At 33.2% G+C, this 13,630-nt stretch overlaps 1 protein-coding gene across 1 annotated transcript in view; it reads right to left on the bottom strand.

Moving 5' to 3' along the window:
* The window catches only part of LOC118753409 (irregular chiasm C-roughest protein-like), a 227,380-nt gene that overhangs the window by 151,576 nt on the left and 62,174 nt on the right, over window positions 1-13,630 (bottom strand). The window lies entirely within an intron of this gene.

Below are 13,630 nucleotides of genomic sequence, written 5' to 3'. Positions count from 1 at the left end.
ACAAACAATCGACATAAAGGTAAAAAAAAATAAACTTAACACAACATAAACCTCCTCAATGCAACTAATATAATATGAAAATACTTAAAATTTCCAGTAGCGGATTGCTAATCTGCACCGCCCTGGCGCTAAAAAATTTATTTCATATATAGCCTTTTCCAGTACTAAAACAAATAGTTAGGCGGCCGCTGAGGTGTAGTGGTTAGCAGTGCGCGCTATTACTCCGCAGGGCCTGTTTTCAAGCCCTGGTCAAAGCTATATCGCAAAAAAAAAAATAGAAACAAGTTCTTTCTTAACACCGGCCGCCCCTTGGCAGGAAATGGCAAATCTCCGAGTGTATTTCTGCCACGAAACCAGCTTCTATTAAAAATGCAATTGCCGTTCGGTGTCGGCGTAAAATTATAGGTCCCTCACAAGTCGGAGGAGAAGCTCGGCCAAACACTAACATACATAGATATGTGTAAGCACCAATCCATTATTATTATTATTATATCTAAGTAGTTAGATTTAGACCGGCAGATAGTACTGAAGAAATTAGTGTATGTACGAGAACGACTTCTGACTACATATAACCTGGGGTACTGGAACAGACTAATATATATGTAGTTTGTGGCTTTTTCGTTTTAAGACTGAGCTTGATCTTAGCAGTCCCGCAGTCCCAATTTCTTTCCGAACATGTGGATGGACTTTTGGATATAGATCACTTTATATCTAAACAATTACAGTTGTATGTACATATGTAGCCAACTTCCAACAATTGCGCCCTACCTGAGGAGTTATCGTGGCCTAGATTGGTTCAAAATACAAATCCGCCCCTGTTCTTTTCAGCATTTATAGCTAACATAAATTTTAAAGTTTTTGCAACGATGACCAAAGATCTCCATAATTTTTGGGCAAATCACAGTAGCGTCTTGTTTTTTTGCACACTCGTTTACCTGTTTACTTTTTGCGGCAACTTTTATTTTCGATTCATTTTCGTAGATTACTCTCAACCACGCTTGATGGGCGTCGCCAGTGAACATAATTTTATCGATTGCTGCCTCTTTTACTCTATAAGCGCATGTTGAGGGCGCGAAAATCGCGATATTCGGCGATCAAATTGACAACCAGCTGAGTTAAGATTGGATCATTAAAGGCGGATCGACACGAGGCGGCATACTTTGTACCCGAATCACTTTTATAGGGAATTTCGCAATTGATAATTTTTTATTGGCATTAAAGATAATTAAGTGACTTTCGACAGATATGAATCAACAACGTCCACAGTGAGAACAATAAAAATGTTTTAGCAAAATTACAGTGAGTTTTTGAAGTAGCTTTGAAGAGTCCGTTGGTGGTTGTGGTAGAATTTTCAATTTGAAATTTTTGGTGGCGAAATTGACGTTGAAGTGGCGTGTGGCGCCTGCAATTGGCTAAGTGGAGTGGCTGCATAAATAAAATTTAGAATACTTATGTACATACAAATAATTTTATGGGTTAGCCCTTTGAAATAATGAATATTTATGTATGTATATAGTTACTTATTCAAAGTTAACTTCTTTCAACAAGCATTATTTATTTAGGTATTTATTTTTTAATTAGATAATTTACAGTCCATCAAAAAGGCTGTTGATGGAGTACGAGTGGATCAATTTAAAAGCAGTTTGATAAAAATCAGTATCTAAATGTGCTACTAGAAAAATTTTAAATTTTAAATGAACAGTGGCATATCGCGCTTTTGTTTCTTGCTTTTGTTTGTTTATTTTAATTTGTATGCCACAGGTAGCCACAAATATGATATGCATTTATATGCATACACAGCTATAACCGTATGTTCATACACATATGTATGTATATGCATGCATGTGCATACTTTGATAAATTTATCAATAAACCTCCCGTGGTTTTGCTTAATTAAGCTATTAATATTTATTCACTGCCATATGTGCGGCACCACAAAGCTAAGCGGAAAAGATGCAAACAAAAAACAAAAGCAAATAATAAACGTTAAAATTACCAGTTTAAAAATGCATATATGTAGTATACACATACATATCGTTGTTTGAAGTACAAAACCGCGTATGTGAGGTTGCATAAATTATTTTCTAGGGAGTAAAAACAATCATATTTCAAAATGGTTCCCTATTTTATAAAGCAATCACATTTCTGGCAAGTATATTTCAGGACGAATGGATTAGGAATGAGCCAAGAGCTTGTGTGAGCAAATCCAATTTTTGGCAGCCAATGTCAGTTACGCGGTTTTGCAGAATGACGATACGCGGTTTTGTACTTCAAACGACGATATGTACAATAATTAATTAAGCAAGTACTCTAAAAGAGAAAGCAAACATACTTTCATTGTAAGCATGTATGCATAGATAAACTTAATTAAGTCGCACTTTTTAAAAAAAATTTCTGACCTCCGCTTAAATACAACATTTCAAAATATATGGAAAAGCAATATGATGAGCCCGGGATGGAAGCCAACACTTGGCCACAAGTAAGGTTATAATCACTTTAAATACATGTTTGGCGATATTCAACCGTAATCCGAGTTAGTTCTTGCGCCGTTTCGTAGCCGTGAACGAAAAATGTATCCCCAAAATGTTAACAACAGACCGGACACCAAGGAATAGTCCGGCTGAACGTGCACCAAAGAACGCAAAGGTGGGTCTGTCAGTGAGCTCTTTCACTGGTGCACAAGTCAGATGGACCATAATTAGATATTGGCAAAATTTTTAGTGGAGTTATCCTTTTCGTGTAGTTAATATACGTTCTAAATATGAGCCAAATCTGTTTATAAGTATGGGTTTTTCAAATATCTCGACTCCTGCGCCACCTATCGGATTAACTCATCTTTCGTATTGCATTGTCATCGGCTTCTGAGCCAACTGTGAAGTTTCAAGTCTCTGGGTCATTGGGAACTAGGTCAATAATTGATTGCACGATTTGCCCCTAACAAACATACATACATACAGGGCGAGTTAAATAAATAGCGTCTGGATATAATAAAAAGCGTCTGGATGGTAAGTGTTTTGGGTCGAATAAGTAAAGGGATCATCACTGAAACAAGCGGCTATTTTGTTGACCTTACAAAAAACAAAAGGGAGTAGGCAAGATATTTTGAAATATTTTAATTCTAGCACGAAAGTCTTTCAAAAAACTTTCGAGTATTTATTTTTCCTCATTAACCATCTTATCTAAATGATAGTTTTCGTTGATACATTGAAACCAAAAAGACTCAAAAAGGCTATACAGATCTCAATTTGATATTGTTAAGGGTAAACTAATATTTTTCCTTATCTAATTAATAACCGAAATATAAATCTAACATTTTTCAATATACATACTTTTTATATTATAAATGGTTATAGTGATACCAAAATTTATACTGTTTAAAGTTTCATTTGAACACAACGTGTATTAAACCAATAGTGATACCTTTTTTTTTGAGTGTAATGTTCGAATTCCCGGGCAGCTGATTTTTTATACCCGAGCGCACTTGTGCACAAGGGTATTATAACTTTGTTCACATAACGGTTGTTTGTAACAGGCAAAACGAATCGAGATAGATATAGACAAATGTATACATAAATGATCAGGATCAAAAGAGAAATCGATTAAGCGGTGACTGTCTGTCCGTCCGTCTGTCCGTCCGTCTGTGCACACGATAACTCGAGTAAAAATTAATATATCTTAACGAAACTTGGTACGTGTACTTCTTTTGGGCGTAGGACGGACGGTATTGAAAAATCGGACAATAACCACGCCTACCTCCCATATAACGGTAATTTTCGGAAATACGAAACCAGCGATATTTTAGTAACTACTGAAGATTATTCACTCAAAATTGATATTTACAATAATTTTTAGACGAAAAATAAGAATATTATAAATTTTTGAAAAATGGGCGTAGCCACGCCCACTTATGGTTACATTTGTATATCTTGGCAACTGCTGCACCGATTTCTTCCAAACTTGGCACAGTTATTGGCCTTGGTACGGGATACCAAATGACCGAAAATTTTTGAAATCGGACAATAACCACGCCCACATCCCATATAACGGTAATTTGGAGAAATACAAAATCTTCGATAAATCAGTAAATATTAAAGCTAATTTATTCAAAATTGATGCTTGCAACAATCCTTTACCAAGAAATACGCTTATGATAAAATTTTGGAAAATGGGCGTGGCACCGCCCACTTATGATCACATATATGTATATCGGTAACCGTTCAGCCAATTTGTACCAAACTCGGTATTTTTATTGTGCTTGCCACACAAAAGCAAAACGTGGAAAATTATTGAAATCGGACTAAAATTACGGCCGCTTTTCATATAACGGTAAATTTCAGAAATGCTTGAAACTGCAATATTTCGAAATTTAAGGACGCTAATTTACTCAAAATTGATACACCCCGGCTAACCATCTAGCGGTAGGTTTCGGAAAGGTGAAAGAACATTTATTTAATATTTGCGCCGGGTATTTAATGTTCGGCTCCGCCCGAACTTAGACTTTCTTACTTGTTTTAATTTATTTAACTTTCTTTGAATTTTTAGATATTGTTTTGAAAAGAAAAAAAAATTTTATTGCATTAACTTTGTGAAAATTTATTTTATATTTTTTGCTTTCTTTAATTAATATTTTTTTTTATTTTTAGATTTTATTAATTTAAAACAAAATTTAATTAATCTTATATTTCATGTAATTTTCATAAACTTGTTTTCTTATTTTAATGTTATTTTTTTTTAATTTTTATGTATTCTGATTTCTTTTAGTTTTTAGATTTTATAGTTTTAAAGAAATATATTTTTTAAATTTATTTAATTTTTTAATGTTTTAAAAAGAAAGCTCTATTTTTTAATTTAATTTAGCTTTTAGAAAATTTACTGCTAAAAGATAAACCGAATAAAGCTAAGACCTCCTCGTTAAAAGATCTTTCAATTAGTCTTTCGAAAGACAGAAAAGAGCTTTCAAGATAATGGCGATAGTTGACAATTACGAATTTGCATTAAGAAAGACTTTTGTCTTACAAAAAACTTTTGTTTTTCGAAAGACTTTGGTGAGCTGTACAACAGTTGCCAGAATCGCCCCGTATATGTATGTATGTATTGAGAAATAAAGCTGCTTTTTCCCAAAAGTATAACTTTTATTCAAAAAGTCACTGACTGATCAAAGCGCCGCTGTATGTTGGCTTTACTTTTGCACAATATAGAAACTTTGCTGATGGCAGAGAACAGATGACAGAGACAGCCAGGTTTACTAAGCTGGTATTAGTTAGTCTACATCCAAACAATTTCGGCATTGTAAGTCTTGGCTTAATTAGGTTAGTAAACATAACGATTTTCCTTTAATTTGTGTACCGGGGAGCAGGTCACAGCCTAAAGTACCTTGCAAATAGCTTACTCACCTTCAGCATCGAAAGCGATGTCAGAAACTGGTTGAATACTATTTCAATCGGCTATGATTAAGAAGGTTGTAGTTAAATAATATTTATTCTCTATCATAACTATTCGCCACCGACATATTGGAAAGTTTCAGTAATATTAATTATAAATTTTTTTATTATTTAATTTTAATTACGCAGGTTTACAAAAAAAAAAAAAATGTTTCTTCATATTGAACCAAACCTATATATCTCTCTGTTAATCGACATGCTGAAGACGAATCCGAGGTCCGTTAGCCTCCATCACGTCAGGTTCGTGGTCAATTGAAGGTCAAGTAGGGAAAAATTCATTGAATAAATCGGAAAATTCCATACAATTCTTCTGAATTTAATCTTGGGATGACCTTGGCATGATCTCTAGATGACCTTGAAGAATCAATTTTATCTTTTTTGAATAAATTGTTTGTCCTATTTGACCCTCAAATGACCTCGAACCTGACATAATGGAGGTTAACGGACCTCCGATTCGGGTTCAGCGAGTATAAAACCCCATATGTGTATACGAATTTTCATGTTTTTTCAAGGAATTTTTCGCTACTTGACCTTCAAATTACCTCGAACCTGACGTGATGGGGGCTAACAGTCCTCGGATTCGCATTCAGCGCGTCGATGAAAATAGGAATATATAGCTTTGGTTCAATATGCAGAAACTTTTTCTTGTTTTTTGTAAACCTGTATAATTAAAATTAACTAATAAAAAGTAAAAAATTAATATAAAGCTTTCCAATATGTCGATGTCGAATAGTTATGAAGAATAAATGTTATTCAACTGCAACGCCTCTCAATCATTAAATACTGTATGTACAGTATCGGTCATATCTATAGCACGCCATTTCAAAGTGATATTGTGTGCCACTTATGTTTATTTATTTATTTTTAAGAATTTTCAATTAAAATGCAGTTCCTTCTCTAACAAAACCCATATAAACCCAAGTATAACAATTGTAGAAAACTACAAAAAAGTGCCACAAATTTTCACATAAATTTCAAACTTTTTTCTCGGAAGTGTTATAATTTTTTTGAGTACATAGTTTTTTAGCCCCTTCAATTTTAGTCTGATAATGTGCAAGTTTCAAGTGGCTAAAAGTTACCGTTGATTTTTTAGAATTTTTTTCGCCAAAGGTGTTGCGGATTTCTTCCATATCCAAATAAATTGAGTTTATTCATTATATGGAAGCCAATGCGACAAAAAAAATTCTAAAAAATTAACGGTAATTCGTAGCCACTTGAAATTTGCACACTATCAGACTAAAATTGCAGGGGCTAAAAAACTGTGTACTCAAAAAAATTCTAACACTTCCGGGAAAAAAGTTTCAAATTTAGGTGAAAATTTGTTACACTTTTTTGTAGTTTTCTACAAATTGTTGAACTTGGATATATATGGGGTTTGTCTGAGAATGAACTAAATTTTACCTGAAAATTCTTAAAAATAAATAAATAAACATAAGGGGCACACAAAATCACTTAGAAATGGCGTGCTATAGATATGACCGATACTGTATATAAATATGCCTCTATGTATGTAAGTATGAATGCTTACACTCTTACTACGTGTATACATACATGGTACATACGTACACATGTAAGGTCAAGCGATTTACAAGTGTAATTAATTATTAGGTTTAGCCAAGAAAAATTAATTAGCATCTAAATTGGTATGGCATGATAAGATTAATTGACTGTGATATGAAGAAAAACATAATTATTTACTTTGAAATTTATTGCTAAACATATTGAAGTTTGTATTCGTATGTCAATTAGCGTAAAGTTAAAGCAATATCAGCATTGCCAAAGTCACCATAGAAACTTTGATTACTTGTTGCATTCCCTCCTCAAATGAGATAAATATCCGTCATCATCAATGCAAAATACTCTTAATGGCATACATATTTGAAATTTTATAGGAGAACTAAAAAATTTTATAGGAGAAAAAACTAATGCCGAATTTCCACTAGGCATTGAAATTACAAAAAAGTGTTTCATTTAAAAAAATGCTATCTAGAAATGGACTTAATGAATATTTTTTTAATGTAGTGACACGATTATTTTTTAATGCCCAACTTTGTCATTTGTCATTTTTGCCATTTAATGCCAAAAGGAAATCCACCATAAGAAATTCTACATATGTATAAAAGCATTAGTTTGAGTGTCATTATATCTTTCATGGACATGACATTATATTACAATTTTTGTCGGGACCGGAAAAATCTGTACACTAAAACATATGCACATGTAGTTTCCATACATCTGATTGTTCAGATAAGAGATTTTGCGTTATAATTGCTCCATTAATGCAGCTAAGCTACGAAATTTTTTAGTATTTTAAGTTATCTAATACACCGTGAGACAGTACACACACATAAAACAATCACTATACTTCCAAATCTAGGGGCCAAACACAGCTAAACCGCGTTTTTAGTTTCTCTCTCTGGCGTCAGAATTTTTTAAGGACTTTGAAATTTTAAAGGAAATACTGAAGAATTGGAAAAAATTTTCCATTTTGGTGCCCAAGGACAAATAGATATTGAAAATTTTATTTTAAAATTTAATCCTTAAATTTCCTTGAAAATATCCAATATTTATTTTTGAAAATATTATAGAAGTATCAGTATATACATTAGGGTACTTTTTTTTGGCGACTGTTTTTCTCTTCGCATTCCCACCTCGAAATTTTGTGGGAATACCTAAAAAAAATTCCTATAAGTGCTCGACTAAGACTGCGTTCACACAGAAAGCCGAGTAGCGCCGAGCGAAGCAAGGCGGAACAAAGCGAAGCTGCTGGTGTTCACACTGAACGAAGCGAAGCGGAGCTTTTCTCACGGACTCTGCTGCAAAGATACAACAAAACTTACCGTCAATGAAAAGCGGCAAAAATATTTGCTCAGTTTTATTCAAAAGATTCGTTGTAAAATTCGTTTTTATTTGAATATTTTGATATCTTGTTTGTAGCAGCGTCATGAAACATAAAAATTAAATAGAAAATTCAAAATCAAAATCTGCTTTGCTTTCAGCTCCAAAACGCTTTTGAAAAAGCTTGCTGTATGAACACTTAAATACAGCTACAGCAATTTCAAAGCTTCACTCAGCTTCGGCTCCGCTTTCTGTGTGAATGTACCCTAAAAGCCTGATTCTACTACTCTGATATTACTATTGATCTTGAAAATGTTTCATTACATTTTTTTGCATTGCACTAACCATCATCATCATCTTCACCTTCATCTTCCTCATAATTAATAGGTGAGGCAGAGTTATCAATTTTAATGGATATCACACCCATAGTGTTTTCGTGTTACGAGTTGATTTTTTTAAATATTCATAATGTTTTTCGAGTTAAAGTTTTTGCTATTTTTCTATAAAAATACCGTCCAAGCCCAACGGGGCTAGAAGCGCTCCATTTGTGCTATTGGAGCGCTCCATAATCAGCAGTAAGCGCTCCCTTCTCATTTCACGTTTCATTTTATTTTAGCATTAGCCGTGTTTTATTTGTCCAGAAATTTAAGCTATTAGCTTATTTTGTATGGAGGACTTACCCAACATAATTATATTGGCTTATGAAAAGCTATCTTGGCTTGTATATTGAACAAGAGGCATTGCCATTCAGCATCAGAAATTTTCTCCTTCAGCCAATCAGAAAGAGGCAAAAACTTACTTTGACACTATTTGCAGTCAAACAACTGCCAAAATTAGGCTAACATAGGCTCTCAAGTAAAGCATTTAAAAAGCGATACATGAAAATTTAAATTTTTATATTATATTTTTGTTTTAATAAAATAATGGCGTTTTTGTAAACCATTTGATGGTTTTATTAGGTGTGATATACATATGAAATACATACATACATACATACACACATGGTTGTACATAAATTAACTTTTTTTCAAAAGAAAATATTTTATGTTACTAATCAAAATGATATTTATTTCTGAGCATTGATAGAAATGAAATATTTTTTTTTGTACTTTGCTTTTGTACTGCTTCCTACTTGCTCCTTTGGGGAGCAGCTCGCTTTCAGTCCCGTTGGGAGCTTTAACTGAAACCATATAAATCACAGTTTCGAACTTTAGATATACAAAATTTTGGAAAATTCCGCAATTTTTCATCAATATTTCAAACTTTTGGTTTGAATCTTTAGAATATTTTTGGGTATGCAGTTTTTTAGCCCATACAATTTTAGCAGTGGTTTTTGAGTTTTTTTTTGTGACGGATTTTTGCACTTTTTTCCATATAAGCATGAATTTCTTATGACCTTTAGAAACAAAATTTCAGAAAATCAACGCCAGTTTTTGTAAATTCCATTTGATAAAGGTTTGTTAAATTTTCTTAAAGTGTGAAACTGTGATTTAGGTATATGTTGTTGGTATTTATAGAAAAAAAGAAAAAAATGTTGGCTCAAAAAAATATTAAGAATATTTAAAAAAAGAATCAACACGTTTGCTTGTTTGAGTCACTGTACATAGATACATACAGAAATACTTATTAGAAAACGAATTACAAACTTGTTTCCAAGGCGAATATATACAAGGTGGTGTTACTAGTGAATTTGGATTTTCGCCGCGGTCCTTCTGAATGTCAAAATGATGTTTTTGTTGTATACAAGGCGAAATCATATTACAAAAAACACATCATTCAGTAGGACCGCGGCGAAAATATAAATTCGCCAGTAACACCACCTTGTATATATTCGCCTTGCTTCTTTCTTTCTGTAATTTTTAGACCTTCCGCACATAGGGACTACACGCCCTCACTTTTACAATTCAGCATTTGCTCTTTGATTACCCTTTACATATTTACAAATACATAGTACATAAATACGTACATATGTATGTACATAGCTAGGTAGGTAGGTACATACATTTACATAAGACTGTTTGCATATGAAACTCACCTTCAAACTGCGCAATATTTTTTTATATTTAGTTTTGTCTATCATCTTTTAATTAGGAGCAACGCGCAAAAATAAAAAAACAAGCACATCGACGAGGTGGTTGACGAAACGACGAAGAAGCACGAAGCTTAACTGTTTTAAACACAAAAGACGCACAACGAATGCTCCGCAATGCTTATTAATTTACTTAATATTTGCGCAAATATGAGTATTATATTCATTTATTAAAATTTTATTTTTGCTTCACATTTATTACTAAAGGCTTTATTTTCCACATCGAGTGCTAATATATGCACTTTACCGCTCCTCACTTTTATTTATTCTAATAACACTAACACTATTTTTTTCACAAGATTACAAATTTACACCCTTAATTATTTTTCAATAAACACTTTCACTTAATTGCACTACATACACCACATTACCGACCATTATAATTTTCTACATCTTTAATTAACACAGTTTTGCATATTTAATGCATTGCACCGAGTCGCGACCCGAACCGACACTTCCTTTTACCGATGACCACGCACCAAAAATTCCACTGGACAACTGAGCTGTTACATATTTTAATTGACGGCGTGCAAATGTAAATAACAGAGAGAGGCGAAGGTGTTGTTGGGCATAAACTCAAAAAGGGAGCATGTGCCCGCTCGTGGGCACATTGTTGTGGGCAGGGTTGCCACTTTGGTAAATTATTACCAAAATTGGTAGAAAAAATTCCGGTTGGTAAAAAGGTACATTTTTTGTCATTTTGGTAGATTTTTGTTAAAGTATTTTACTTGAACTTTAAAACTTCTCGTTCTCGCTTTATTTGTTGTAATTATCTTTTTATTTTAAATCCCTTTCTAAAAGTATAGTCTACTTAATTGCATTATTTTTCGAACGCTTTCGATAAAAGGCGAACATATCGTGTTCTATTCAAACTCATTTTGCAGAGGATCTTATGATTGCCTAAATATTTTAAATGATTCTTCAAATAAAAATAAAAAATGAACAGGCACGTAATGGCACACTATGATTGATTGTTCTCAAAAAAAAATTTAAAAAAATTAACGGCGGTTTTATAAATGGCAGTTTTTAAATTAAAAAAGAAAACGACACGAAAATCCGGTGGCAAAAAAATTTAAATTAACGGGAATTTTTATGTGCACATTGTTGGTTAAACTAAAATTCAATGGACTGAAAACTGTAAACCCAAAAATTGTTTTAATAATTCAAAAAAAAAGTTCGAAATTTTGGCTCTAATTTATTAAATTCTTCTAAATGTGGTATATGCATAGCTTTAGTCCTTGATTTTCATGATTTTCGTTAAAGCGCAAACAATATCCTTTTACAAAAACAACATCATAAAATTTTTAGCTGAAAAACATTATGAATATTATAGAAAAATCACCAAGCGATTTTTACAGTCACTGTATTTGTCTGTAATAACTCCAGTTGTAGTTTTTTCAAATGATGGAGTTTCGTTGTTGCCTTTAGTTTCATCATCTTTGCTTTTAGTTGAAGGAAACCGAGAAGATGTCATTAATATGACCTCAAATATAATATCATTGGTTAAAGAAAAATTACTTACTAAAATTTTTTTTATTGAAGTAACTAAACAAAGAACAAATCTATAGTTTTTATTAAAATAACTAAAAAAGTTTTTGGTAGATATTTTCTAGATTTGGTAGATTTTTTTAAAATAGATGGTAAGTATTTATTTTCGTCAGTGGCAACCCTGGTTGTGGGTGTATGTCATTACATACATACATTGGATAGAGCTTTCCTTTTATTATCGTTTTACTACATACATATGCTAGTACATATTGTGCTATCGAAATCTCATGATGTCTCTTCCCGTACTGATTGAGCAGAGAGATAATTATGTACATATGTATGTACATAAGTTTCTACTTCTTTATATGCAAATGAGCATTTTCTTCGCGTATAAAGGGAATGATGTAAAAAGGATGACCTCTCAATAGTTTGATTAGGACAATGATACAAATATTAGACCAGAAAAAAAGTTCACTGAATGCCGCTGGTCATATATGTAATACTTCCATATTGATAGTAACGTATCTTCACAATGTATTTTTATTCCGCAATCAAAGGGAGACAGCCTATCAAATAAATGTTTGCTTGTGTTAGTATAAATGTATATTTGTGAACTATTACAAACAAACAACTGTCAAGTCACTCCAGGAGCGGTTTAAATTAAAAAAAATAGAAAAATAAAATAACCAAAAAATTTATAAGTTACACTTGAGGCGATCACCGTAACCACTATTAAAAGATATACATACTGAGAGGATCCGTGCCTTCCTTTCCAGCACCTTAGCCAGCATGTAGCGTCTGCCCGTTTTCCCTGATACTGCTCATTTTTAAGTAAATAGTACAACATACCGACGCGTGCAATACGATTTCCTTTTCCTTACTTTTTTATTCAAAAGTTCCACACACATTTTTTTTTGCTTTAATTAAAATTTAATTTTGTAAGTATTGACGGTTACTGCACCGCTCCTGATTTTTTATTCTTTTCAAACGTCATTCTGGGTACATTGGCTGGTTGGTTTTCTCGTTCTATCATTACACTGGTCTACAAGGGTTTTGCGAATAAGACGGGACCTGGTGTTTCCGAACGGATTTTTCGTGCTGAACACGAATCTGGGGTCCAAAACTTCCCATCACGTCACGTTTTCGAGAAAAAAGGGGTTGAAACCCCTAAAAACAGCGTTTTTGGCCATTTTTGAAAAATTGTAGAGCTGAACCCTGACGTGCTACAAACTTTGTATATGTCAGAAATTAAAGGCTAAATCGTGCCCTTTCGAATGAGCCCTATGCCGAATTAATCGCATGCACCCTTAGATCAGGGGGTGTATTTGTGTCTAGGAGTCCAATTTTTATATCCACCATATTCGACCCGTCATCTTAAATTTTTAAAATCTAACTGCAGATTCGTAATCAGCGACTTTTAATATAGTTAAAACCTTGGCATTATTAATTTTCTATGATCGTTTAAGATTAAATTCTTTCTGTGATCAATTTTTCCTGCACCCCTAAACACAAATACACCCCCTGCTTTAAGGGTGCACGCGATCAATTCGGCATAGGGCTCATTCGAAAGGGCACGGTTTAGCCTTTAATTTCTGATATATGCAAAATTTGTACCACGTCAGGGTTCAGCTCTATAATTTTTCGAAAATGGCCAAAAACGCTGTTTTTAGGGGTTTCAACCCCTTTTTTCTCGAAAACGTGACGTGATGGGACATTTTTGACCCCGGATTCGTGTTCAGCACGAAAAATCCGTTCAGAAACACCAGGTCCCGTC

This window comes from Rhagoletis pomonella, unplaced genomic scaffold (genome assembly GCF_013731165.1).
Source record: "Rhagoletis pomonella isolate Grant_MI unplaced genomic scaffold, Rhpom_1.0 Rhpom_scaffold_00002, whole genome shotgun sequence".
NCBI lineage: Eukaryota > Metazoa > Arthropoda > Insecta > Diptera > Tephritidae > Rhagoletis > Rhagoletis pomonella.
The sequence above is the reverse complement of the archived record's forward strand: the minus strand, read 5'-3'. Positions and strand labels throughout refer to the sequence as shown.